Source organism: Sturnira hondurensis, unplaced genomic scaffold (genome assembly GCF_014824575.4).
Source record: "Sturnira hondurensis isolate 20B ecotype Veracruz unplaced genomic scaffold, ASM1482457v3 Scaffold0025598, whole genome shotgun sequence".
NCBI classification, from domain to species: domain Eukaryota; kingdom Metazoa; phylum Chordata; class Mammalia; order Chiroptera; family Phyllostomidae; genus Sturnira; species Sturnira hondurensis.
In genome coordinates this window covers 318,293-345,590 of record NW_028098229.1, presented here as the reverse complement: position 1 = coordinate 345,590, position 27,298 = coordinate 318,293, and the positions used below count along the sequence as shown (strand labels likewise).

The 27,298-nt window shown below is 39.6% G+C and overlaps 1 protein-coding gene and 2 pseudogenes across 4 annotated transcripts in view; 1 reads left to right on the top strand and 2 right to left on the bottom strand.

The window, feature by feature from the left end:
* The window catches only part of NRP1 (neuropilin 1), a 215,660-nt gene that overhangs the window by 10,021 nt on the left and 178,341 nt on the right, over positions 1–27,298 (top strand). The window lies entirely within an intron of this gene.
* LOC118982728 (uncharacterized) lies at positions 19,456–19,634 on the bottom strand (annotated as a pseudogene).
* The window catches only part of LOC118982711 (C1GALT1-specific chaperone 1-like), a 41,766-nt pseudogene continuing 34,751 nt past the window's right edge, over positions 20,284–27,298 (bottom strand).

The following is a 27,298-nucleotide window of genomic DNA, read 5'->3' as shown; positions in this document are numbered from 1 at the left end:
GGTTCCATAATAAAACTAGTGAGTGGTAAGAATCAGCCCATCAGAAAACAACTGCTGGCCAGTGTTGTTACCACCTGCTGCATTCTTACTTACTACTCAGGCAGAAAATTATCTACTTTCTTTCCCACCCCCACCACCACACCCTGCAATTAGCACTGATTTAATTTGAAAAGAACTCCATGTATTTATAAAATTAATTTTCTTTATTATTTCTTACTATAAGCAATCACATTTGATCACAATGAATTTTGAATATTACAAGATTGTTTGTGTGTTAGGCATTTCTGTAATTTGAAATAAGCAACCTTTATGAGAAGCTAAAAAAGAAGGTTCATTGAAATCTTTTCAGATTGAATCAGCATGTACATGGCATTTCCAGATTTCACTTTGAGGAGTAAGCACTTAAAAATTGATCCAAGTGAGACATATGCCTTCAGCCGGCATGCATACTCTCAGCTCCTTTCTTTCCAGCTTAAAATGTGATACTTGAATGCATGCTAACACAGTTCAGCACTTGTAAAGGAGGCTACCAAATTACCACTGTAGTATTCAAGAAGGATGATTATTAAGCCTGAACAAAAACAAGAGACAAGATTAGTGTTCTGATCAGGTTCCAAATGCCTCATAATTGGGTGTTTGTAATCAATCTTGACTGTAAGAGTCAGTGACTTAGCAGAAAATAGCACCTCAAAAGATTTTTCCTCGTAGTCTTTGATTGATTAAACTGTGTCTAGGTCAGTGAGGGATGGCAGAAGGTCAGTGTAACTCCCAGGCTGGCTGTGAAGCATGTCAAACATGTGCTGGCTTATGGTTGACATCATGTAGTCTTCGCAAAGAGTTTAGGAAGTATATTGCATTCATTCAGAACTCTACTAAATTCTGCAGAGGAGCAGAGAGGAAAAAGAAAGTCTTTTGGCTTTTGTCCACTCAATTGCTTAGAAGTGTGTTTTTTCTCCTCATCAAGCCCTGGTCTACAGTGTTCACATCTTCCACCTTACTGGTTCAACATATTTTTTCTTCTTTAACTTAAATAATCAATAGGAAGTTTAGAGAGGAATGATCATGCTGCTTCCAACTGTCGGGCCCTCACTATTTGCCACACAACAGCATTTGCTAAACACTGTGTGCACATCATCTTCCTTCCTCTTCCTGTCATCCCTACCTTACAGATAGCAGCACTGAGGCTTAGGAAAGGTTGGATACCTGAGCCAGAACACTTACCTGCTGCACAAAAATACCTTTTCATTTTTGTGACCAAGGGGCTTGAGATACGCCTTTTGAATGAAAGACTTTTTATGAAATATTATCAATTTATTTTTATTCAAGCAGTCATCTTCTGTCAAATACCTCACACAAAAGTTTAAATATGAACCAACTAATTCTGAATAAGGACTTAATTTTTAAATGCTTAGTTCAAGTAAACTCTGGTAAAAACTGTGCCCAGAAACTTCCAAAGAATGGGTGATTTCCACTCAGTCAAGAAGTTAAGATTTGCCTTAACTTAGAAACTGACGTCGTAGGGGAAAATATCTGAATTCTGATCCCTTTGGTCTATGGAGTTGGAAAGCACAAAGCACACACAAATATGATCTTTACTTGAAGGCTGATAACCAGGCAGCACAAGGGTGCAATGTATACAGTTGGTTCAGGGAACACATAGATTCTGACTACTTCTGGCGCTTCCTCACAGGCTGGGAAGTAAAGAGGCTGCATTCTTTTCCAGGCACTGCTCACAGACTTCATTAAACTCAGGCAAATAGTCCAAAAGTTTCACCCTGCCTAGGTCCCCTACTTGGAACATTTTGATACTTGTATTTGCTACTGGTGACTTAGTAAGGGTTAAAGAGAGAATGTTTCTTCAAGCACTGGGTTCCTGTGAGAAGTAGAAGTGTGTTTTTTGAGAAGAAACAGATGCTGCAGAGTATTTTTGTTTTTATCTGGTCAGATTCTTGTATAATTAGTCAGCCAGGTTGGAGGTGATGGCTTGTTGCTTCTGTGATGTCTGGCATGTCACAGGGAGACGGGCCAGTCCTGGGGTGAAAGAGGATCTAAATGTCTCTTTATTCAAGTTCTTAAATTTCTCTGGAACAGGCAGAAGTGACAACGGCTAGTCAGTACAGTCACCATTCCAACTTCCTGCCTAACTTTCCAAGCAATGGGCGCTACTAGCTGGGCAGCTATCGTGTAAGATGTAAGCTATCAGTGAAATGGCATGTAAAAAGTGAGGTGTTATCTAAATCTTAGTCCTAAACAGGAACTTAAACAGAATTCCCAAATTAAAGAAAAAAGAACACACTTTGAATCACATAAAATGAAGGACACAAAGCCCCACCAACTTGGTACCACAGGTTGATTTTGTCTGATTTGGGATTATGATATTTTTTAGATATAGTGACACCTAGCTCAATTTAGACCACTTTTTGACCTTTTATCTTGGTTCATACTTATCTGTTCATTCTGGAATTACTTCAAGAAAGTGGATATATATTCATTAACAAATTTGGACATAAAAATTAACAAATTTGGACAAATTTAAAATTTTAATTTCTGATCAATCCACTCTTTAAAAAATTGGGAGCCAAGAAGCCCTGGCTGGCATAGCTCGGTGGATTGAGCACAGGCCTGTGAACCAGACAATCGCGGTTCGATTCCCAGTCAGGGTACATGCCTGGGTTGCAGGCCGGTTCCTTGCAGGCTAACTACCAGCAGGGGACGCACAAAAGGCAACCATACATTGATGTTTCTCTCCCTCTCTCCTTCCCCTCTAAAGATAAATAAATAAATAAAAATCTTTAAAAAAAATTGGGAGCCAATAAAAATAACAAATCTTCACTGATTTGACAGTCTGACTCTATGTGCACCTCTGTTCTAATACCCATGTGTTTGGGTTCTTTCTTCTAAGTGAACAATAAGGGTTTGATTCCCTGATGGGTGGCAAACCCTATGAAGGCAGAGAAACCACATCTTACATATTTCTAATTCTCAATTCAGTAGAATACTTTTTGTATAAAAGACAGCAGTTTAATAGAACTAAACAGCTGATTAAATAGCTGATAGTTTTATCAAACTTGAAATCTGGTAATGAAGAATAAAGGGAAATAAAAAGTGTTTCCCTGAGCAGGATCCGTGAGGTCTGTCAGAAAGTATCCAGCCATGTAATATGAAAAATAAAGACATTTATTGAAGAAGATACAAGATACAATAAACATTGGCCCTGACTGGTGTGGCTCAAGTGGATTGAGTTCCAGCCTGTGAACTAAAGGGTCACTGGTTCAATCCCCAGTCAGGGCACATGCCTGGGTTGTGTGGGTCAGGTCCCCAGTAGGGAGCAGGAGAGAGACAACCACAAGTTGATATTTCTCTCCCTCCATCTCCCACCCTTCCCCTCTCTAAAAATAAACAAAAAAATCTTCAAAAAAAGATACAAGAAACATGGTACATAGGACAATGATACCTCAGTCCCCTTTGAAGTAGGGGACCTCACACAGTTCACCCAATAGTCATCAGCTTCCTCATTGTATTTTCCCTATTCTCATCCACAGTCTGAAATCTCTTCCTTTTCAAAAGTGATTTTAGTTTTTGGAAAAGCCAAAATTTGCAGAGCACCAAATGTGGGCTGTAGAGGAGCTGAATCACCTGGGTGACTTGATGTTTTGCCAAAAAACTCTACATGAGACATGATGCATGAGCAGGTGTGTTGTCGTGAGCAGGTGTGTTGTCATGATGAAGCTGCCAATCACCAGTTGCCCATAGCTGCAGCCATTTTTATCACATTGTAACTGTCAAACCAATGAAGGACATTGAGGTAGTACTTCTTATTAAATGTTTGGCCTGTAGTAGTGTACACGTGGTAGATAATACCTTCCCAATCAAAACAAACAGTTAACATGATCTTGAATTTTCTGTGACTTTGCTGCACCTTCTTCAGGTGTGGAGAACCAGGCAACTATCATCAGGACAACCTGGCCTTCATTTCCCAATCATAGCTATGGACCCATGATTCATCTCCAGTTATGACCTTGAAGAAATCTGGTTCATTGTTAGTGGCTTGAATCAAGTTATTAGCAACTGCTTCACGATGTTTCTTCTGCTCTAGTAGCAGAAGCTGCAGAATGAATTTTGCCGTGGCACGTTTCATGCCAAGATCTTGCATCAGAATCTTGGACACAGTAGTTTTTGGAATCCTCAGATCAGCTTCTAGTTCTCGCACTCTCAGTCTCTGATCTTTTGTTGACCGCAGCATGTACACATTCAACATTCTCAGGTGTTCTGCTGGTTGCAAGCCTTCCAGAATGTGAGTCACTTTCAATAGATTCTTGACTGTCTTTGAAGCATTTGTGCCACATTTTTTTGTGTGCTGCACTCATTGCATTGCCCCTATAAGCCTTCTGAATCATTTGAATAGTTTCTACAGAGAAATGTTCAAACTTAAAGCAAAATTTGATGCAGACGTGTTGCTCTACTAGCTCAGTCATTTTGAATGTGACAGCCACACTGTAGACATGCTCACTCAATAGTGTCTACTGCTCCCATTGACTAGTTTAGTGAAGTCACTATTGTTCACACCTGTGCATTCCAGTCCACTCTCCTTGGCTGCCAGGTTACATGCATGTTGCAAAAACTATTCTCATTACATTAACAATGGCTGGACTTTTTCTGGACAGTTGGCAACCTGGAGAATGTAGAGCAAAACTGGGTGAAGAGACAGTGAATGGGGCAATTTAGATAACTAACAACTGTGTGGTCAGTCTGAAAGACCTTTCAGAAAGGACTTCTGACAGCCAGAATACGGAGGTTCCCCAGTGCCCACCACTTACTTGGTTAGAGGCATCAGAACTGAAATTTTGGAGACTGAATCTCAGAAGCAGAGGCAAAGACCACAGATCACCTGGATATTGACAGAGCTGTGGGAGCAGGCTCTTCCACAGGAATGGCCTGCCCCTCTTCACTGCGTACATTTGGGACAGAGTTCAGCCCAGGCTTTATCCAAACCAAAATATCAGGAAAACTGTCCAGCAGCTTCTTCACTTGACAAGGGGTAGCCCATAGTTTTATTTTTCTTTTTTTAAAAGATTTTATTTATTTATCTTTAGAGGGGAAGGGAAGGAGAGAAGGAGAGAAGTATCAATGTATGGTTTCCTCTCGTGAGTCCCCTGCTGGGAACTGGCCTGCAACCCAGGCATGTGCCCTGACTGGGAATTGAATCGCGACCGTGTGGTTCACAGGCCTGCACTCAGTCCACTGAGCTATGCCAGCCAGGGCTCCATAGTTTTATTTTTCAATAAAGGTTGTTGCCAGTAAGTGAAAGTGGGCTTTTTTTTAGCACTAACTAGAATTTCTCTCCTTTTTCCCCCCAAGGATAAAGTTTTACATTTTCCTTATCCTTTATTCCAATGCCAATTTCTTTGTCCCTGGCTGGGGACAGTACTGAGTAACTGTTAGGATGTATTGGTTTAGTCCTTTAAGACACATCCTCATTTCCCTCTTTAGCTCTCCCTGCATCATATGTGATGTGTGTGTGAGTTCATTTATGCCACTGTGGATTTCTGATTGCCAGGGGACTGTGTTAGCAGCTCCCAGTGAAAAAGGTGTTCCAGTGGGAATTACAGATGTGGGTTATAATTGCACCTCTGCCATTCACTCACATCTGTGAGACAGGACACAGGTCATATGGGTTGATTCGCAATCTATGAATGGTTTGATTATGACACCATTAATACTGTGGTTTTGACTATGTTAACCAGTGTATCTCAAGAAGATGTAACAACATAAGGGCCTGATGGAGGAACATGACCTAGATACAGCTTTAATCGATCTTCCCCCCTTCTCTTTCTGAAGAAAAAGAGAAGGGGAAAAATAAGCTTTCCTTCCTCTACCTATCTCAAAAACACAGTGTTAATGAGATGATGTAGCTGGAAGCATCTTATCAATGCAAGAACACATGTTAAATAAAGCCTAGGAATTACTATAACAGGAAGTGCATCCGCAGGTTTTGTTCCTTAAAATACATTCAGGCAGTAAACAATAACGCCTGCATCCTTAGGAGGAGGCACAGATAAATATTTCAAAAACACTGTACACATCCACAACACAGATGGTATCTAATGCTCAGCAGGTATTTAGCCAACAAGAATTTCTGAATGTCTTATAATAAGTTGCCTGGTTAAGTGTGTTACAATTGCAGTCTTGTAAAAATCTATATGATGGAGTTTCTGGAAAATCTCATGAAAGATGCTATCTTAATGTTACAAAATTGCTAATAACATCAATGGCTTAGAAATCATTATTTTCCCAAGTGTGCCTGAGGGCTTATAAATATATTCAGTACATTCAGACCCTAAACCAGCTGTACTTTATTTAAGGCAGAAATCAACATCGTGGTGGTTGTTACAGCAAGGACAACAGTCTTTCCCAATCAGTTAACCAAATAGTGCCAGCATATTAGTGTTCAAGAAAGAGGAAACTACGTGGATTTTGAAGTGTAAGTTAGTAGAGGAAGCAGCCAAGAAAACCAATGTTTTTAAATTGATGGTCCATCTCCATCTCATCCCTTTTTCTCTGCCCCTAGTTGGCCTGGGTCCTTTCATCTTGCTTTCTCCTTCCCTTCTTTCTGGTTGTGACAGATTTCCCACTAGTGAGGGTGATTCTCAGTGGCTGCAGTGAAGAATTTGTCCACAGGAAGGCCCTTAGAACAGTGGCAGAGAAAAAGTTACTACTTTATTCCCTCATTCACACCTCGCCATGTGAATGGCCTCACACGATACAGTAATATCTGAAGCCTCTCAAAGTACTCTCAGCTCTGTTTTCATTTGAAATGTCTGCAGATATGTGTGGCTGGGAGCTCCTGCAGAAGCATTTGCTTTTTCTTCTTACAGGACCACTGTTGGGCTCAAGGGGTCAAATAGACTCCATAGGACTTTCCCACTCATAAGTAAGAGAAATCCTCCTTGGACATTTTTACCCTCCGCAACAATTTCATCTCTCTCTCTTTCTCTTTCCTACTGCTGTCAAGGGTATTGAACATGGTGTCTGCACTCCAGAACTTTCTCACTAACCTCTTTTCAGCATAATTGCTGTCCCCTTCAGTTCACTAAAACTGCTTCTTTCAATGTTGTACTCAAACTACTCTTCTAATGCCCCAAACCATTCATTGGCCTTTTCTTGGCCCTCAGTTCTTCAACTTTTGTACAAGTCAAACATAATTGGCTATTTTCTATGCATTGGAGCTTTATTTGTTTTCTGCATCTTTTGACTTTGTGCCACCTAGATATTCTCTCCACTTCTCTGACCACTTCTGCTTTTGGCTAGTTTTTTTTCTTCTCTGATACTGAAACACAGGCATTTGGCAAGGCTTTGCCTTTACTCCAAGTATCTTATCCTTGACTTATTTTTTTTGATCTTAGCCATTCATCTAAATTTGAACTAAGCATTGGACTCAAACTTCTAATTCTCTCTGGATGATGTTGACTGCCTGGATGATATACCATTGCCACAAATGAAAAATCAGGACTTCTGGCCAAGATGGAGGTATAAGTGGAAACACTGTGCCTCCTCACACAACAAAAATTAAGGACAACAAAGATTTAGAAACAAAAAAAAAAAACAAAACAGAAAATTGAACTGCACGAACATCCGACAATCATTCAACCCAACCGGTAAGAGGAGCATAGTCGGTGGCCAGCAGAGAGGGATTGAGGGAGGAAAAGGCGGTGGATGCCGGACCCGGAAACACAGGCTGTGCTAGTCTAGCAGACACCAGGTGCAGGGAGGAAATGAGCAGAGCGCAAAAGGCAGTTCGCTGACCACGGTCACACATTCTCGTGCAGATAAACTAGGCAAAAACGGGCAGCAAGACAGACCACACAACCCAGGGCCCCAGCAACAGGAAATAAAGCCCAAAAGCACCGATTGAAAAGGTGCAAGGAGAGACTCCCAGCCTCACAGAAGAGTTTGTTGGAGAGACCCACAGGGTCCTAGAACATACACAAGCCCACCACCCGGGAACCAGCACCAGAAGGGTCCAATTTTCTTATGGGACGGGGCAGAGGGGACTGAAATCCGAGAGAGAGCAGAACAAGTGCCATGTTCCCTCTCTGACTCTGCCCACACATACAGCATCACAACCCAGCTACTTCGGTTGCCCCGCCCTGGTGAACACCTAAGGCTTTGCCATTCATATGTAACAGGTGTGACCTGACCAAAAATGACTCAAACAGAAGAACAAATCAAAGTCCCAGAGCCAATACTTATAAGCGACCAAGAGATAGCCAACCTATCAGAAGCGCAGTTCAAAGCAATGATGATCAGGATGCTCACAGAACTGGTTGATTTGGGTTGCAAATTAGATGAAGAAAATGAAGGCTACACTAAGTGAAATGCACAGGGAACCAATAGTGATGGGAAGGAAACTGGGACTCAAATCAATGGAGTGGACCAGAAGGAAGAAAGAAACAACCAAGCAGAAAAGAAGGAAGAAACAGAATTCAAAAAAATAAGGAAAGGCTTAGGAACCTTCAGGACATCTTTAAACATTCCAACATCTGAATTATATGGGTTCCAGAAGGGGAAGAGGAAAAGCAACCATTGGAAAACTTATTTAACAAATAATAAAGGAGAATTTCCCCAATCTGGCAAAGGAAATAGACTTCCAGGAAGCCCAGGAAGCTCAGGGAGTCCCAAAGAAGGTGGACACAAGGAGGAACACACCAAGGCACATCATAATTACATTAGCCAAGGTTAAAATGAAGGAGAGAATCCTAGAAGCAGCAAGAGATAAGGGGACAGTCACCTACAAAGGACTTCCCATCAGACTGTCAGCATATTTCTCCAAAGAGACCTTACAGGCAAGAAGGGGCTGGAAAGAAGTATTCCAAGTCATGAAAGACAAGGCCCTACACCCAAGATTGCTCTATCCAGCAAAGCTTTCATTTAGAATCGAAGGGCAGATAAAGTGCTTCTTAGATAAGGTCAAGTTCAAGGAGTTCATCATCACCAAGCCCTTATTATGTGAAATGTTAAAGGGACTTATCTAAGAAAAAGAAGATAAATGTATGAACAGTGAAAGGACAGCAAACTCCCAGTTATTAACAACCACACCTAAAACAAAAGCAAACTAAGCAGACACCTAAAACAGGAGCAGAGCCACAGAAATGGAGATCACATGGAAGGTTAGCAACAGGGGAGTGGGAGAAGGAGAGGCGGGGAGAAGTTACAGAGAATAAGTAGCGTAGATGGTGGGGAGAAAATAGACAGGGGGAGGGCAAGAGTAGTGTGGGAAATGTAGAAGCTAAAGAACTATGACACATGCACATGAACTAAAGGGGGGGAAATGTGGGTGGGAGGAGGTGTGCAGGGTGGAGGGGAATGAAGGGGGGAAAATGGGACAACTGTAATGGCATAATCAATAAAATATATTTTAAAATAAATCAAATTGCATTCCTCCCCTTAAAATGACTTCTGCATTTTTCTTCTATTGTTGATTGCTTCCTTCCCTATTTATCCAAATTTGAAACTGGATCATCTCTGGATTCCTTTTTGTCCCTTAAATCTAGTCTGTTTAAAGGCCTCTAAATTACATATTCATAATGTCACTCACATCCATCTTTTCTGTTCTATCTCTATCACTACCACTCAGATTCTGACACTTCGTAGCCTATCCTTGGTGCAAGTGCCTTAGCCTCCTCAAGGACCTTCCCTCCTTTCTCGTCTCTGCTTTGAAACTTTCAGTTCCCCAGGTCCCCTTTGCTACTCCCTGTGCCTCTCAGCCTTCCATGGTGTAGCTCCCACCTGTTTCTCTGGCTCATCTTCTGGGGTTCGCTGTGTATTCTACATGCTCACCTATAGTCCTTCAGACTCATTCTTGCTTTTCTCCTTCGTGGCTAGTCGCAGAGTGTTTCCTTCAAATACCTGTGGTCTACCTTTCCAAACCCCACAGATCTTCCTTGTTCTTTCTGAAGCCATGCTTCTTTCATAGAGTCATTACTGACAACCAACTACCAGTTAAATGTAGTCTCTTGTTCTCTGTCTTCTAACACCCCCAAGAACTGTGTTTATACATCATTCATATTCCTTATCATGTTTATACATCATTCATGTTCCTTATCATGTTCTGTATTATGCTGAAATTATTAATATTCTGCTACTATTCACCAACTAATTCAAGTTCTTAAGGTCAGAGATGGATATTGTTTTCTATGACTTGCAGAGCCTATCACAGTGCTTTACCCAAAGTAGGTGCTTAATTAATAGTTGTTTAATTGAACTGATCACTGACACTTAACAAGTCTTCTCCAGTGTGTTCATCTAGCGTGGAAGTATCAGGTCAGCTGTTTAGTAAAGCTCTTTGGGATAATCAGGCTCTAACAATTACATTTGATCTTCTCATCTACATGAGAAACCCTTCATTTTCCTGGGTAGTAGAGTCAATTTGACATTTTTTTCTTCTAAAAACCTCTTTTTAAAAGCCTCGCTTTCTACATGTGAGTAGTTTCAGCTAGATCTCAAAAAATATTTAGAGGTAGTAGTTAACTCAAAGATTTTCTTTCTGTTTCACAGTCATTTTTATAATCTGTTTTGGAGTTAGAGGCAAAAACTGTATTAACATTGTAGGCATATATTCTGATTGCTGAGTATTTTCTTTTAAAAATGTTTATTTATTTTTAGAGAAAGGGGAAAGGAGAGGGAAAGAGAGGGAGAGAAACGCCAGTGTGTGGTTGCCTCTCACATACTCCCTCCTGGGGACCTGCCCACAACCCAGGCATGTGCCCTGACTTGGAATCGAACCAGTGACCCTTTGGTTCACAGGTCGGCACTCAATCCACTGAGCCACACCAGCCAGGGCTGATTGCTGAGTATTTTCTGACACCCCCCTACCCAACAACTCTTGAGACTTTGTGTCACAATTCTGTAAACTTCCGAATTATATGTCCATGTCTGGGCTTACATCCAAACCACATTTGCATAAATTTAACACAAATAATTTAGAGTCTTTTTCTCCTCCAGTTGGCAACCCCAATAAATGCATCTGTACACTTCACAGCAGGCTTGCTAGGGAAGGTGGGTAAAGTGAACTTCTGCATTAGAGAAGTTAACATGGGATGTAGCCCCCAAAGAAGGACGTAAACATGTCAGTCCATATCAACTGATAAATACCAGGCCGCAGGTCTCATTGCAGCCACATTAATATGCCACCCTGGAGAGGTGCTCATGAGCCAGCCCAGGGTCCTTGTGGTGGGACACTTTCTGAAATGGACAATCATGAGTTTCAGGGGCTCCTCCTTAGTCACCATAGCAGCATCACCATAGCAGCATTTCCTAAGCATGTCTTAAAACTGTGCCAACCCAAGAGGAAGACACAAGGAAGTAGCAGTTGTGTGGCTACCCTGAGTTTTTATATTTCTTTCTTGCCGCAGTGCCACTCACACCGAGTTCTCTTGGATGTTTCTAAATGTTTCTCTTATCTCTCTGATCTAGAATCCCACAGTTATTCCTTCTTCTCAAAACTATATCATTTCTCTGCAACCAGAGAACAGAATAGTTTACATGCTCAATTCTGTGTTTCTGGCAGGTAAAAGACTTATTGGGCAGAGGCAGAAGTGCTACCAGATCATGCCCTCAACTTATTCCACTTTGGGTCAAGCCTGTGGTGACCATAGTTACCTCAGGATGCTTGCCTTTACATGTGATGCCTCCAGGAACTCATCCTGAACCTTAGTTCTAGCAGTGACCCAGCCTCTGAGTAGCTGTGGGCTCTGGTGTTTAATCTCTCTAGGCCTTCATTTTCTCACCTGTGAAATGAGAAGTGTGGGTTCTGTGCTTTAAATCCTTTTGTCTCCAATATAACAAGATTCTGTTTGTGTGGAGAATGCTGTTGCCAGAAGAGAAAATTTGAAAGATAGCTTTTCTGAATGGTTAGAATAACTCTGAGTTTAGGGCCTTTCTCTGGTCTTTGACAAGAAAACCACCCAGTCCCCTGTTTTCTTCCTTGTTTCTTTAGATCTGAGTTACTTCAGCCCATACCCTCCCTGCCTTTTGTAACACAGCACTCTTCTCTTTTCCTACTCTTTTTTTCCTACAAGACACATATTTTATGTCAGTTTTACACCCTTAAATTATATGACATTTTAGACTCTATTTTTGGCAATTTTTATTCCAAGGAGTTATCCACTTTTTCACCTAGACTTTTACCCATTGACAGGTATGTTTTATCTAATTACTGATTTACAAGAACTAAAAATGCGGTCCTCAGAAATACTTTATTGTTCTGCTGTTGTTGACCCTAACACTTGCAGGCAGTGGGAATTTTATGTAGGAATGAGTTGTTTGTCCTTGAAACCAGATGAGCCACAAGCCAAGTTCAAGGTGCAATTTAATAGCAGTTGATAACTTGGATCTTAACATACACTTGGATTTAGATTTTACCTCATCTCTTTCTTCAACATAAATTGTTAAAATTAGGTTGTAAAGCATAGAAACTACATTGGAAAAAATACAAAGGAATGACAACAGTGATTTTGTTAATGAACCTCACTTTTCATGTCTCAAAGGCAGCATAAGCTATGCAATAAGCTATGTATTTATTTGTAAAACAGTCTGGAGTTAAGGAGCTTATTCAGTTGCTATTGTAAAAATAATTTTCTGAAATTGTGGTCTATCAACAGGAGATAAGATGGTACTTTTTGTTGCCTGCTGAGGCCCATTATGAATATTCTATTTCAGAAGCAAATTACAGTGTAAATACAATGTTCAGATTTATTTATTCCTACAATAGCATTTTTGCAAAGGTGTGATTTCATAATTTGACTTAGCATTCATAGCATACCATCATTTCCAACCTCCTTATAACCACTGGTTAATTCACACATCCTTGGGAAGTTGTTTGTACCAGACCCACTTTAAAATGAAATCACTAAATGTTTAAAGATAAAGCAACTTTCCAAGGGCTAACCAGGGACAAAGATGTGATTAACACTTGTCCTTTCCTTCAGAGATCTGACTAGGAACTTCTGAACACTTTAAACATAAATGTGTTACCAATAAAGATTAAAGAACTCTATTAATGCTTCTATTACAGGTGGGAAACTTGGTTGAAAAAATAAATCTAAGTCATCAGTATTTAAGTGTAAATAGGACTTGACATGAATGATCATATTAATTGTACTTTTCTTTTGTTTGGTCCTCCTGAGCCATGTTTTTGTTAAAGCAAATGATTAATGGGTAGACTAGTACCTAAAGTTATTTAGCTGATTCCCAGCATTGACTGAGAAATGTCTAGTATTTCTAAACACAGTGATAAAAAGAGAACTGAAACCGTCAACTCTCACTGTTGTTTTCATTACATCTTTCCTAGGATTGACCTTGAGGTTTAAACTATTCATGTTTCTTATCAATGTTGTTTTAGGGTTTGATTTATATATTGATTGCATGGGCCCTGAGGTTGATGGTGGGCATAAGTGCATTATAAAATTTTTATCACAACATACACTTAGAAAAAACTGTACATGGTAATAAATTTGGAACTCACAACTTGGGAGTTGGAGTAAATTCAGGTATTTTTTTTTAAATCATTCATTTGGATACCAGAATTCTTTCTCTGAATACCCCAAATGTTGCCTACACCTCATTTATTTATTCATTCATTTGTTCATTTAATCATCCAAGAAGTATTTATTGACCACCCACAATGTGCCAATTATCATTTAGTGATAAGCAGTAAACAAAGTAGACATCATTCCCTGCCCTCATGGTACTTACCTTCTAGAAAGACAATGGTAAACAAAAGAGATCTGCTACATCTAGAACCCTTTTCATGCTCTCTCTCTACCCTTCTGGCTTGTGCATCCTTATTACCTTCACCTGCAGGCTCCAAAGTAGGCTCCCTTGCTTCATCCAGACAAGATGCATATAAAAATAGTTTGGCTGAGATAATTGTTGGCTAAGCATCAAGTCTCTTTCTGGTTGCTGGTGATCTCTGTTTGCAACCCTCTGCTGGGATTTCAGGCCCTCTACGATTCAGACCTCAGCTGAGCTACTCTTGTTCCCCCAGGTCGCTCAATCTCTCTGCACATCTGGTACTCACTGTCTTGTTCTAACTTTAGGTATTGCCTTCTTGGCCTATTATTATAGGTCCCACTCAACCAACTTTCACTCTTCCACAGGACTTGAGTCATTTCAGAACACAGTAGGCATGGACAGAGGGAATATGTGGCTTGCAGAGCTTCCCATATGGGTTGGGGTTACTTTAAAAAGGATATGTTTGCCCTGGGTGATGTACTTCAGTGGATTGAGCACAGGCTGAGAACCACAGAGTCATGTGGGTTTGATTTCCAGTCAGGGCACATGCCTGGGTTTTGGGCCAGGTCCCCAGTAGGGGGTGCATGGGAGGCAACCACACGTTAATATTTTTCTCTCCCTCTCTTTCTCCTTCCCCTCTCTCTAAAAATAAATAAAATATTCAAAATAAAAAAATGAAAGAGATGTGTTTGCCAGAAGTCAGGTCAGCAGGGGATTCATATATGGGAATCTCTCAGTGGGGGACTAAACACAGTCAGCTCTGACTTTTTGGAGTTGGTTTATTATCCTAGCACCCACTTTACTGGCTCTTCAAGTGACACAAATTAAACAGAAAGGATGGAAAGAAGCTGTAGAAGTCTTTTCTACCTCATATGTCTAGCCAAGGTATAAAAATAATAGTGATTCAATAAAAATATTTACTACTAAATAAATGTTACCACCCCATCCTCATCTCTCCCCACAAAAGATCCCCAAGCACTTCCTGAATATGACTAGTGGCCTAAGAAATATAAAGAGACATTCTTAAGGAGACAGGAACAGAACTTGACCAGTGAGAGGATTTGAGGGGAGATAGGGACTGGGACATCAATGACTAAACAGCCTCCATGTTCAGATCTGAAAAACAAGTAGTCTCAGTAACATAAATAGTAAAAAAATATTAGTAGGTTTCATTTCAGACATTTTGGGATGAGTTTGAAATATACATACAACATTCTAAAGCTTTTAAAGTAAGATGATCAAGTTCAATGCTATGAAAATGAGTTTGAACCACTAACTGTTAAGGGAAGGAAGGAAACTGGAGTTAACTTTTCAAACTATTCTGTAGCCTTTCAAGGATGGCAAATATATTTGATATCACAGCATATCTCTGATCTGTAGTACACTTGAGAAAGCTCCTTGGGAAGGATTGGTGTCCTAGACTACAATGTCTGCCATGGACTTCAGGAAAAAGTAGTTCCACAAGGGCTACAAATCTGCACTTTTTAAAAAAGATTTTATTTATCTATTTTTAGACAGAGGGGAAGGGTGGGAGAAAGAGAGGGAGAGGAGAAACATCAATGTGTGGTTGCCCCCTGTGCACTCCCTACTAGGGACTTGTCCCACAACCCAAGCCTGGGCACTGACTGGGAACCACACCAATGACCCTTTGGTTCACAGGCCAGTGTTCAATCCACTGAGCCACAGTAATCAAGGCAAATCTGCAATTTTTAACCCATGCACAGATGTGGCCTTTTTTGAAAATAGGCTAATTGTAGAAGGGTAGAGAAGAGTTTATTTGGAGCAAATATTTTTGTTAATTAAATTAAAAGGCATACATATTTATTTTTCTTGAGCAGTTATTAGAAGTAAATTTTTATTTTTTATTTTTATTTATTTTTTAATATATTTTATTGATTATACCATTACAGTTGTTCTATTCCCCCCCTTCATTCCCCTCCACCCACACACTCCCTCCCCCACCATTCTCCCCCCCTTAGTTTATAACCACGTGTCTCAAGTTCTTTGGATTCTATATTTCCCCCACTATTCTCGCCCTCCCCCTATCTATTTTCTACCTACCATCTATGCTATTTTCTGTGCCTTCTGCCCCCTTCTCCCCCTCCCACCCCCCTGTTTCTAACCCTCCATGTGTTCTTCATTTCTATGGTTCCACTCCTGATCTAGCTGTCCTGTTGGTTTGCTTTTGTTTTAGGTGTGGTTGTTAATAACTGTGTGTTTGCTGTCCTTTCACTGTTCATATTTTTCATCTTCCTTTTCTTAGATAAGTCCCTTTAGCATTTCATATAATAAGGGCTTGGTGATGATGAACTCCTTGAACTTGACCTTATCTGAGAAGCACTTTATCTGTCCTTCCATTCTAAATGAAAGCTTTGCTGGATAGAGCAATCTTGGTTGTAGGTCTTGGATTTCATGGCTTGGAATACTTCTTTCCAGCCCCTTCTTGCCTGTAAGGTCTCTTTGGAGAAATCCACTGACAGGCTGGTGGGAACTCCTTTGTAGGTGACTGTCCCCTTATCTCTTGCTGCTTCTAGGATTCTCTCCTTCATTTTCGTCTTGGCTAATGTAATGATGATGTGCCTTGGTGTGTTCCTTCTTGGGTCCACCTTCTTTGGGACTCTCTGAGCTTCCTGGATTTCCTGGAAGTCTATTTCCTTTGCCAGACTGGGGAAGTTCTCCTTTATTATTTGTTCAAATAAGTTTTCCACTCATGGCTGTTTCTTTCCCCCTCTGGTACCCCTATAATCTGGATGTTGGAACATTTAAAGGTATCCTGGAGGTTCCTAAGCCTCTCCTCATTTTTTTGAATTCTCATTTCTTCATTCCTTTCTGGTTGGATGTTTCGTTCTTCCTTCTGGTCCACTCCATTGATTTGAGTGCCAGTTTCCTTTCCATCACTATTGGTTTCCTGTGCATCTCCCTTCATTTCAATTAGTTTAGCCTTCATATGTTCCTCTAATTTGTGACTATAACCAACCAGTTCTGTGAGCATCCTGATAAACAGGTGTCTTGAACTGTGCTTCTGAGAGGCTGGTAATCTCTCGGTCGCTTAGAGTTATCGGCTCTGGGACTTTGAGTTCTTCTTGCGCCATCTTTTGGGCTGTTCGTGCCTGTTACGTAGCAGGATCAGAGCCCTAGGTGTTGGCCAGAGTGGGGCAACTCAGTCGCTGGGTGGTGACGCTGTATGTGGGGGCGGGGTCAAAGAGGAGCAAAGGCGGTCTCGTCTGCCGCCTCCCGCCGAGGCCCCCACCGGTGCCACAGCTGCCACCATCACTAGGGCCTGGGCGTTTAGTCCCACTGCACGCGAGTGTGCCACCTCAGTCAGCCCTCCACCACTGGGTTCGCCCCCTGGGGCCTGCGTGATCCATCTCACTGTGCGTGAATGTGCAACTGCGGTCAGTCTGCCCCACACCCTGACTGGGTCCGGGCTACTTGCGCGCCTAGGTCTGGGGATCTTTCCTGCCCGACCCTGCTCCACTGCTGGCTCCGCCCCTCTTACTGTTCATGTAGAACGGTCGTTGTTGTCCGACTTCCATATAATTCAATTTTCTGTTCTTTGGCTGTGTCTTTGTTCTCCAAACCTTTGTTGTATTCAAACTTGGTTGTGGGAGAAGGCACAGTGTTTCCATCTATGCCTCCATCTTGGCGGAAGTCCAGAAGTAAATTTTTAAATCTAATTGTTATGTAAGCCCAATTACAATTTTAGATTTTTTTGCATTAAATAAAGTCTAATTTGTATATTCTATATACACATTATATATTTATATACATAAATGTATATACACATTTTTACTTTTTAAAAATTCAGTGTTTGCAGATTTTTAAAAATTATTATCACTTTTGTAGTTTCCTCTGAGGTTCGGCAAATCTCATATTCTGTTTTGCACAATAGGCCTTTTATGGAGACATGTACAGAACTGTATGTGTATGATGAAACCATGATGTCTATTTTCCCCTTAAAAACATGTTTGAAAAACCACAAGAAAATAAGTAACCCATAATCCTACCACTAATAGATAATACTATCTACATTTTTATATATCTTCTTTAGCCTTTTCCTGTACATTTACATATATATATACATACGTTAAAAAATGAGATGATTTTGTAAACACACTTTTTATCCTACCATTTTCTCTTAAATTTACATTTAAAGCATTATTTAGGACCTTAAATAGTTTTTAAAACATGACAGCACAAATCATATTATTTTTTCAAAATAATAATTTTTATGCACACTGCTTAGGATTTTTACATTGTTTTCAAATAACTTAAAATTATAAGTAATTCGGAATAGTTCTGAGATGAATGTCTGTACACATGTCTTTATGAATCTTTGAGAATTTCTTTTGAAGAGACTTCTAGAAGTGTGGTTCCTGAACTGAATAATAATAAGACAGTATTAATACTCTTTTTTTTTCAAGTTTTTATCATTCATATTTGAGTCAGTGGGTCTCACACTTCTGTAATGTGTTACACCTGTGTTGTCCAATATGGTAGCCACTAGCCGTGTGTAAAATACATTCACTATCATGATCAATTTCCATTAGACTTTCATTATTCCCAATTCTCCCCAGAAGTAACAGAGTGGGGTTAGAGTTACAGTTTTTGGCTGTTGAATGTACGATGATCAAATCTGTAACCCTAACCTCAGTAATACTATTTTCTGTTTTACAGAATTAGATTTTATCTACAAGACTGGGTATAAACAAATTCAAAGAGACAACTTGTTATTTAAGACAACTAACATTTTATAGAGAAATACTTATATATTAAAATATAATCAAGAGCATCAATTTTGTTTAAAAAGCAATTATTATCTTAGCGCCCACTAGGAAATCAAACAATGGAAAGCATTCACTGATATGTTTTTACAACTGCACCTCAATACACTTACATAGCCGAAGGTGATAAATATAGTAGAAATGTAGTATAGTGGTGTCGGGAGCACTCACAGGGTGTTACAGTCAATGAGATACTATTTATCATTGGGCTTAGACTGAACATGATTTGATCTATAATAATTGCATCTGAGACCACATATTAGGGTGTTTGATAAAGCGGTTTATTATTTTTCAAAATGAATAACTCTTCATTTTAACCAAAAGCCCCAATAAGGAAAATTAGATAAATTAAAAGAAATGGTTTTTACATACTACTCTGATCAACATTTTGATGCCCAAAGTCCTCTTGAGGAAATTCTCTTTCTAGTTTGCAAAAGCTGTGTGAGACAATTTAATATCATGTGCCCAGTTACAAGAAATATTGATTTCTAAAATGTCATGGTCTCATACCCTGACATTGGTCTCATATCCTGTCATGGTCTCATATCCATAAACACCCTATAGGTGCTTATGGATCTGACATAATACAGAACACACAGGCCCAGTTATAAGACAAGTCAGCTCCAAGTATGTCATACATTTATGAGCACAGGAGCTGTTGTATTCAACACTGGTTAAAGCTTCTGGGTAACCACTGAAACTAGGCAAATGATATGGTAATCCAAGGTGCCTTCTATACCAAAGACAGTTGGATATGGTGTAACCATAAACATGGGGAAAATTTCAGAATTTTAGCAGGTAAACAAAAACAAGAAAAACTCAACTAACTCAGCTAAGTGAAACTGCCTGATTGCCAAAAGCTTTGGGTTTTTTGCCCCCAAGGCCATGCACCATTCCCAGAGGTACTACAATACCATGTGAATGCACAGCATGGACACAGCAAGCTCCTGCTCCAAAAATCCATCTACTATATTGTCCTCAGATAGAGGACGTATCAAATGTTAAACTGACAAGAACAGATACTACACTTGATCTTAGCCAAAAGGTTTGAGACATGATCAAAAGCAGTTTTTCAAAGGAAACTTTCACAGAACTAATTTGCCCAGCAAGAGTATATAAATATCAACTGACATAGTTTTATTCAAGCCACAGCTGAGAGCTTGATTAACTGGGAAACAACACAGTTAAATGACATTACATTCTTCATAGTCATCACTGTAACTTCAGTATCTGCATAGAGAAGTACAGGAGTTACACTGAAATGGTGTATGCTGAGGAATGACACTAGATTAGCTCCCGGGAAAATTATTAAACTCTATAAGTAACTGTCACTTTTTCTCCCAAGGATAGCTTGCACCTTCCATTTTTATATTGGTTGGGAACATTTCCTTTGTTGCTTGGTTATGTATTTTCAGGAAGCAAATTCATTGCCACTTGCACAGGCTTAGAACATAAACCAACATTAGAAGTAATGAAAACACAGCTAAAAGTTTTACTTTAATCAGGAGTTCACAACTACAGATTCATTTGCATATCTTAGAAAGCCAAAAAGATGTTAAATTTTTAACCAATTAGCAAAAATATGTGCCACAGACTTTAATGTTCATAATTTAGAGTTTATCACATAAATATATTTACAAATACATGATTTATTTGCAAAATTATTATTTTAATGTGTGATTAAATTAGTATCACCAAATGGAAAAGGAAAAAAAGAAGCATACTACTGTATTAGGTACGTAGTTGTTACTACAAATAATGACAACACATGTCCTATAAGGTGATCACATACATGCTCTTGTTTCACTTCTCAGTCATTGTCAGAACCATTTGGAGGTGAGGAAACCAGTGCATCACTGAAAATATGCCCAAAGGCAGTATACTCCATACATCACATGCATTCGATTAGGAGTAAGTCCATTAAAAGTAACAGCCATATCTGAACAACATCCTTCTACTACCAAGTTGGGTTGATTAGTCGTTGCCTCTTTAATAAAAAGCCTAACAGATTTGGTATTAAATACATCTTTCACTTCAAAATTTTCAGCAAACACTGTAGAATATTTCAGGCAGACTGCTAGCTGCTTATTTTCAGATACCTTTTAAATAATCCCTCCCTGTTCAGGGCACTTTTCAGGGACACTGAGAAGGCTGTTAAGTCTTTTCATTGATTCCATGCTTAGGACAGTTCCTCCTTCCACAGTCACATATTCAAGGTTTCCAGATAGAAAGGTTGTGATGGATCCCTTTTTAACAAAAAATAATTTAAGTTTTCAATAATACCAAATGTTAAGGGGTGTGCAAGAAAGAGCCAGATGTACTGGTCTTTGTGTTTATCAAACACATATTTGTAAGATTTTTCTCATCATTAACTACATGTCATTTGTTTCCATGTTAATTGATTCAAACACTTTAACATTTTCAGAACTGAAGAACTCCACTTTGTCACAGTGTCTGGTATAAATATTCTTCACTGAAGCCCAAAGATTCACATTTTGTGGTTTTACAAGGATGATACAGTATGCCCAAAAGCTCTTCCTGAGCTCCATGCATTCATTCTTAAATTTTCAAGATATCGTCATTACTACGACCTCGTAGGCGATGATGCTCATAATGGTATATTCTTTTCCATAACCAATCTTAATGTGCCCTAGCATAGTGATCAAGGCACAGAAAATGCTTCCCAGCTCACACCTTCACAAATGAACTGCTTTCAGGAATGACTCCGGTGAGAGGGCCGCTGCACGCAGCTTCCCTCTCACATTCGTGCTCCCCTCGGTTATGCTCCAGGTCTGGCTGCTCTAGATGAGGGCGGTGTCCTCTCCTTGGTTTCACCGAGTGCAGAGGGTCAGGAAAGGGACACCGCAAAGGCACTGGTAGCGGGGCTAAGACTCTTGATACAAATTGATGTCATGCTTGAGAAAGTAATTCTTGGGGTTGAAAGTTGATGACATTTACTTTAAAAGTGTAACTACATTTCCAAAGAAATTGATGTTTTTATGACATAATTGATATTTAAAATCATGAATTAGCTCACCTTCTAAAAAGGACCAGATAGTAAATATTTTAGGCCTCCTTGGCAAGACAGTTTCAATCTCACCTGCTCAACTCTTCCATTACAGCATGAAAGCAGCCAGAGAGAGTAGATAAGGGAATGAGCATGTCTGTGTTCCAATAAAACTTTATGTACAATAACAGTCAGATGGACAGATTTGGCATGCAGGCCCTAGTTTGCAAACCCTTGTCTTAGTTGAAAATTTTGCTCTTTTGTGAATGTATAGTTACCAAGAATTAGAAGCCATGCTTTGTGCAGTTTCCTTTTTGGTAATAGGAGCTTGTAGGCTTGTGAATACTTAGGGAGGGGAGTAAATCTGCTTTTGTTGCAAAGCAATTATGGACTGAGCAAGGAAGCTATGAATCAACCTGTTGTTTCAACACGTGTATGGAGAAGTCTTTAAAGTTAGGCTTCTGTTTGCCCTGGTTGGACTGCTGTACCTCTGCCCTGAATCTTATCTTAGTGTGCTTTCTTAAGAAATTCATTCTGACTCCCACAAAAGTACTCACATCCATGTATATAAACCTCACTCAGTAGTGATTTAGTCAGGGGCTCCGTCACTCATTAATTCCAGCATTGCTACATAATTCCTGGGAAAACAAAGCTGAAGCTGCAAGAGAAAAAAATCTTCTGATAAATAGCTTTGTTCTCATGAAACCTACCCAACAGAGAATATTTTTCCCAGATGTTAAACACATAATTGCTTTTCCTCAGGTGACCCTTTGTAGAGCAGCTAAAAGATATCAACTACCTTTTAAAAAGGTTCAAAACACAAAGAGACTAAACCAAGTGTAATCTCCTAAATAAAGTTACTATGTCATAGATCATTAGCAATTAGCTATCGAGAAAACTTGTAAATCAACCACAGGGATAAAATGTGTTTCATCATATTATTTTAGTGCTTGTCTACCTCCCTCCCGAAGGTGCTTTGAATTCAGAATTCTTATGGTAAAATAGGGAAGGAAGGAAGTTGCTATCAGTGACTAGTGGAATCTAATTTAGGTGTGTGTGGACACACACATGCACACACACACAGCCTTCTGACCTCAAAAATACAAAGTAGCTGCCTTGGTAAACACACCTCTGAGTCCAGCAGTGGTTTCATGCTCATTGTTTCTTTCTCTTTGATTTATGCTGGAGAAACAATGGGAGCTAGATGTCCACAGCTCTCTGCCAATAATAGAAATGTGTTTTCTGATCAGCTCAAGCAAGTAACAAAGAGTTGGGGGGAAATGGATTTGACCTTAACAAATTAATATGAACAGTAACTTTGCTGCATACACATGTGTAACAGCTGCAGTTACAATTTTGGTTAGAGATACTTTTTCACTTAAAGACCCCAAGTTTTGTTTCCATAAGAAGCTTTTAGGCATAATCACATTTTAAAAAATATGTAGAATAGCCTCGGCTGGTATGGCTCAGTTGGAGCGTTGTCCCATAGACCAAAAGGTGGCGAGTCAAATTCCCAGTTGAGGTGCTTATGAAAAGGCAACCAATAAATGTTTTTGTCTCACAACGATGTTTCTCTCTCTCTTTCTCTCTCTGCCCCTTCTCTCTGTAAAAGCCATGGAGAAATGTCCTCAGGTGAGGATTAAAAATAATAGTAATGATTAATTAATTAAAAAATGAAAATGTGTAAAATGTTACAAACACACATATACTGCTCAGCAGCTAGCTGAGAAGACAATCTCAGATTTATATTCTTAACCCATCAATTTAATGAAGGAAGAAACTAGAGTTTTGACAGTGAGTGATTTGCCCAGTGAGTGGGTCTATGGTGCAAATTCTGTTCTCCTGTTTCCTCACCTATTCACTGTTCTTCTTCAGCCATGTATCTTTCCTGTTTGTTATCTGTGTCAGGTGGTGCCTATTATTGAGGCAGTGCTTTGGGGTATATACACCCCTTTTGTTGCTAGTTCACCAAGGGGTTCTGTATCATCTTTTAACTTGAAAAGTTAATCTTTTAACTTGAAAGATTCACACTTTAAAATAAAGTGGTTTTAGTATATTATATGTATTTGTACAGATGTAATTCAACACATTGTATTAGTTGTTACCCATCTAAATATGTGACAGCGAATCTTCAGAATGAAGTTACCAATTAAGTAACCTGAAGTCGCTGATTCCCACTACTCTCCCACGTGCTGTGAATTGGGATGCTGTAATGTCACAGCACTCATTGGTAGCCTGGCAGAATACACAGTCAAAGTGCACATTGTTCCAAGGAAAATCACTATTCAGTTACAAAGAATTGATTTAATTATATACATTACTTCAAATCAATCTGTTTGTATGAATGCTTTTGCTTTTAGGGGTTTCATGGCTTAGACTCAAGACATATGGCTTTCTACCTATTTCTACTCTGCAAGTTCCCTTCCCAGAAGCTTTCAATCAAGTGTCTGATGCCATCTGTGAGGAGTGCCCTGCATTTCTGTAAAGATTCAGACCTAGACTAAATTGGGTCCACAAATAAATGGAGATGGGTAGATTGAGTGTCCACCTGTTGAGGTGGAGTCATTTTCATTTCATTCCCCAGAGCACATAAGGAAAGACACAGCTCACCTCAAAGCTAAGTTTGAATGGGGTAGTGGTACTAGAGTGGCTGCTGAGGGGAAGTCATCATGTAGCAGAGTTCTGATGCTCCTGGGTGCTGACGAGCACAGGGACCAATGAGTCAATAATTGGTTAGAAGAAAACATTCCAGCCAGGAGGGGTCTTGTAGAGAAGGACAGAGATGGCATATGGAACAACCTCAATGACAAAATGGACCAAGGTTCTCTTGTCATGGTGTCATGCTCTTTCTCCTCATCTGAGCTTTTTCAAATTTTTTCAGTAATGATACACATAGTCCTTCTTGGGAGTAGGGGTCCATTCAAATAAAGAAAAGTAAATCAGTGAAATAGGCCAAATGAAGGCCAAGAACAGAAAGTATTTAAATGAAAATGTGTCTCAGGTCAACTCCTAAACTAATTATTATGATGTGTTTCAGCTATTTTCAACTGTTTGGCCTTTGTTTTATTTATTTATCTATCTATCTATCTATCTATCTATCTATTTATTTATTTATTTATTACATTTTATTTTATTTTTAAAGTATATTTTATTGATTATGCTATTACAGTTTTCCCAATTTTCCCTGTCTATTCCCCCCTCTGCCCTGCATCTCCTAACCCTCCAGCCTTGTTTATGTATTAACCAAATTACATTAGATTATTTCCCAAGAACAGCTAAGTACTTCACAGGAAATGTTTGTCCCCTTATGGATCTGGTTGAAACCCCCATATACACCTTCATGGAAAAACAGATTCTCAAAATTTGGAAAACACCACAATTTCGTTTTTCTTATCACCATCCCAATACTATTTTATGTTATTTGGTACAAAAATTGGAGGGTATATATCATGTGCCAGGACCACAGTGGGTCTTAGGCATGGAGAGATGAATGTTGCGTCATTATTGTCCTGGAGGGTCCTTAGGGAATGGTGGAGGCAGGGCTTGTAAACAGAGATACTGAAATTCGAGATGGTGAACGCTGTAACTGAAATGTCAGTGAGATGTTTTCTAAATTATTGCTCAGTTTTGTTTGTGTGGGCAAAACTTCGCCTTCTTCATGCCACCTTCATCATAATTAACCACCAGCCTCTGTCTTCAGGACATTGTGACTGAACATCCATTCACACTGACAAGTTTTGGCCTCATCACTTTGTTTTTCTGTTATACTGAAATAAGTCCCTTATTATCAATAGGAAAGGAAGTGAGGTTGAGTTTAAACATGAAACTGTTATTGACCTCTTAGTACCTATTATGGAGTATGGAAGGGAGAGGCAAAGAATTACACTAGAATGCCTTGAATTTGTAAGTTTCTAATCTATTTCAGAAGATGGAGTGTATCCTGATAATGAGGTAGCAAATGAAACAACATTAGTCCATAAGTGCTGGCTGAGTGCTATAGAGAAAAGTGTGCTGATATTCAAAGCACGCTTTTTTTGGAGGCAGGGGGAAGCAGGTAATTAAAAAAAAGAGTGAGATCTATAGATAAGACCAACACAGGAAAGAAGGCCTTTTAAAAATGTTTGTTTCTTTTGGTACATTTTGATCTATTTGCCCAATTCAGAAAAAAAAAAAAACAACTGGGTAGCCTTGATTGCTCTCTCACTTCACTCTTATGTATTGAGGTTCACAGGTGTGATTAAGTAGAAAGGAATGCAAAATACTGTGACTGCTGAGGGACAGACTTTGACTGAGTTTGATGGGTTATGATAAAATTACAGGGGAAAGATTAGTTGCCTTGGACAAAGATGTACTCAACTGTGAAACTATGAGCTATGAGTGTGATGTAATAAAGTTGACTCTAAGAACAAACATAACCCAAACTTTTACATGGAATTATGCCTCCAACTAAAAAGTCGTCGAGTATACTCCCATTTCCCAAAAATAGTTTTAAAGTGTCCTCAGGCCACTTACTAACCACAGGATAAAAGCAATCTTGTTTAGACTCATTATCCTATCCCATTTTTGGGATCCCCAAGGTTGCCTGAGCACCTCAAGAAGCTCTCCTGTCCACTTTCTTCTGCTGAACTTGAGGCAGATTAGCGTGCCCTCCCTGGTAGCTCAACGGAAGGGGTTCCAACCTTGGGCTCTTGCTCAGAGGATAGCCTTGTGTTTCTCAGGCTCCACCTACTGTCAGCAAACATAGCAGCTGCAATGTATTCTTCCTGCACTTTCTGTGAAGCCCTTGGCCTTCTGGCAAGAGGCCTGGCACTTGTGTCATGGATAGCTAGCAAGGTGCCCTCCCAGAGAACCTCTGCTCTGGAAAGTGCTAATGACTGAGAATTTGGGGGAAATCCTTATCCAAGAGACATCTTTTGATCAAGGAGGGGCTCTTGGCCTCAGGAAATCTTTCCTGTTTACGGACTTCTGGGCCTTTGAAAAGCCCTGGCAAGCTGTGTGGGCCAGGCTCCTTAGTTTTTACAAAAAGGGACCAAACAGGATGAGACCAGGATGGAAACTGCATATCATAGGAACTCAGAGGGCAGGAAGTAACAGCATAAGAAGGAATTCTTGATTAAAAACATAATTGGAGAGGTTTGTGTTGGACTTGTAGGGGATAATGGCACTAAAACATGTCTAGTTTTTGTATGGATTTGTAATGATAAAGCTATTAGCTGGCCTTTTTCTTCAGTGCTGCTTCCCTTGTTGCATTATTTTCCACTTCGGAGAAACCTGGAATATTTTTTCTACACAATAAACTCTGTGCTAAATCTATTTGGGAGGAAGGCAATCAAACTTCATTCTATTATTAATATTATTGTTATTCTGTATGTGAAACAGAACCTGGCAGACTTTGTTATCCTGCACAGAATTAATTATTCTACATTTAATAATTAAGATACTGAAAATAGGAGATGTGTGTAAAGTGTAAAGTTACTATTATTCACTATGGTTTTTCTATACTTATTGTCCAAGCATGACTCAAGTGTTTGCGCACATTTAAAAAACATGGCTGAAAAGTTAGGCACTACTATAAAAGGAACATTTTTTCTTTAAAATTTTGTGTGTGTGGTGGTGGCAGCGGAAACCCCACTAGTGGAAAGGGGACTCTGCACAAACACCCCTCTAATTTTTCAGTCCCTCTGCAAGCATTGCCCAGCCTGCCTGTGACCTCTGA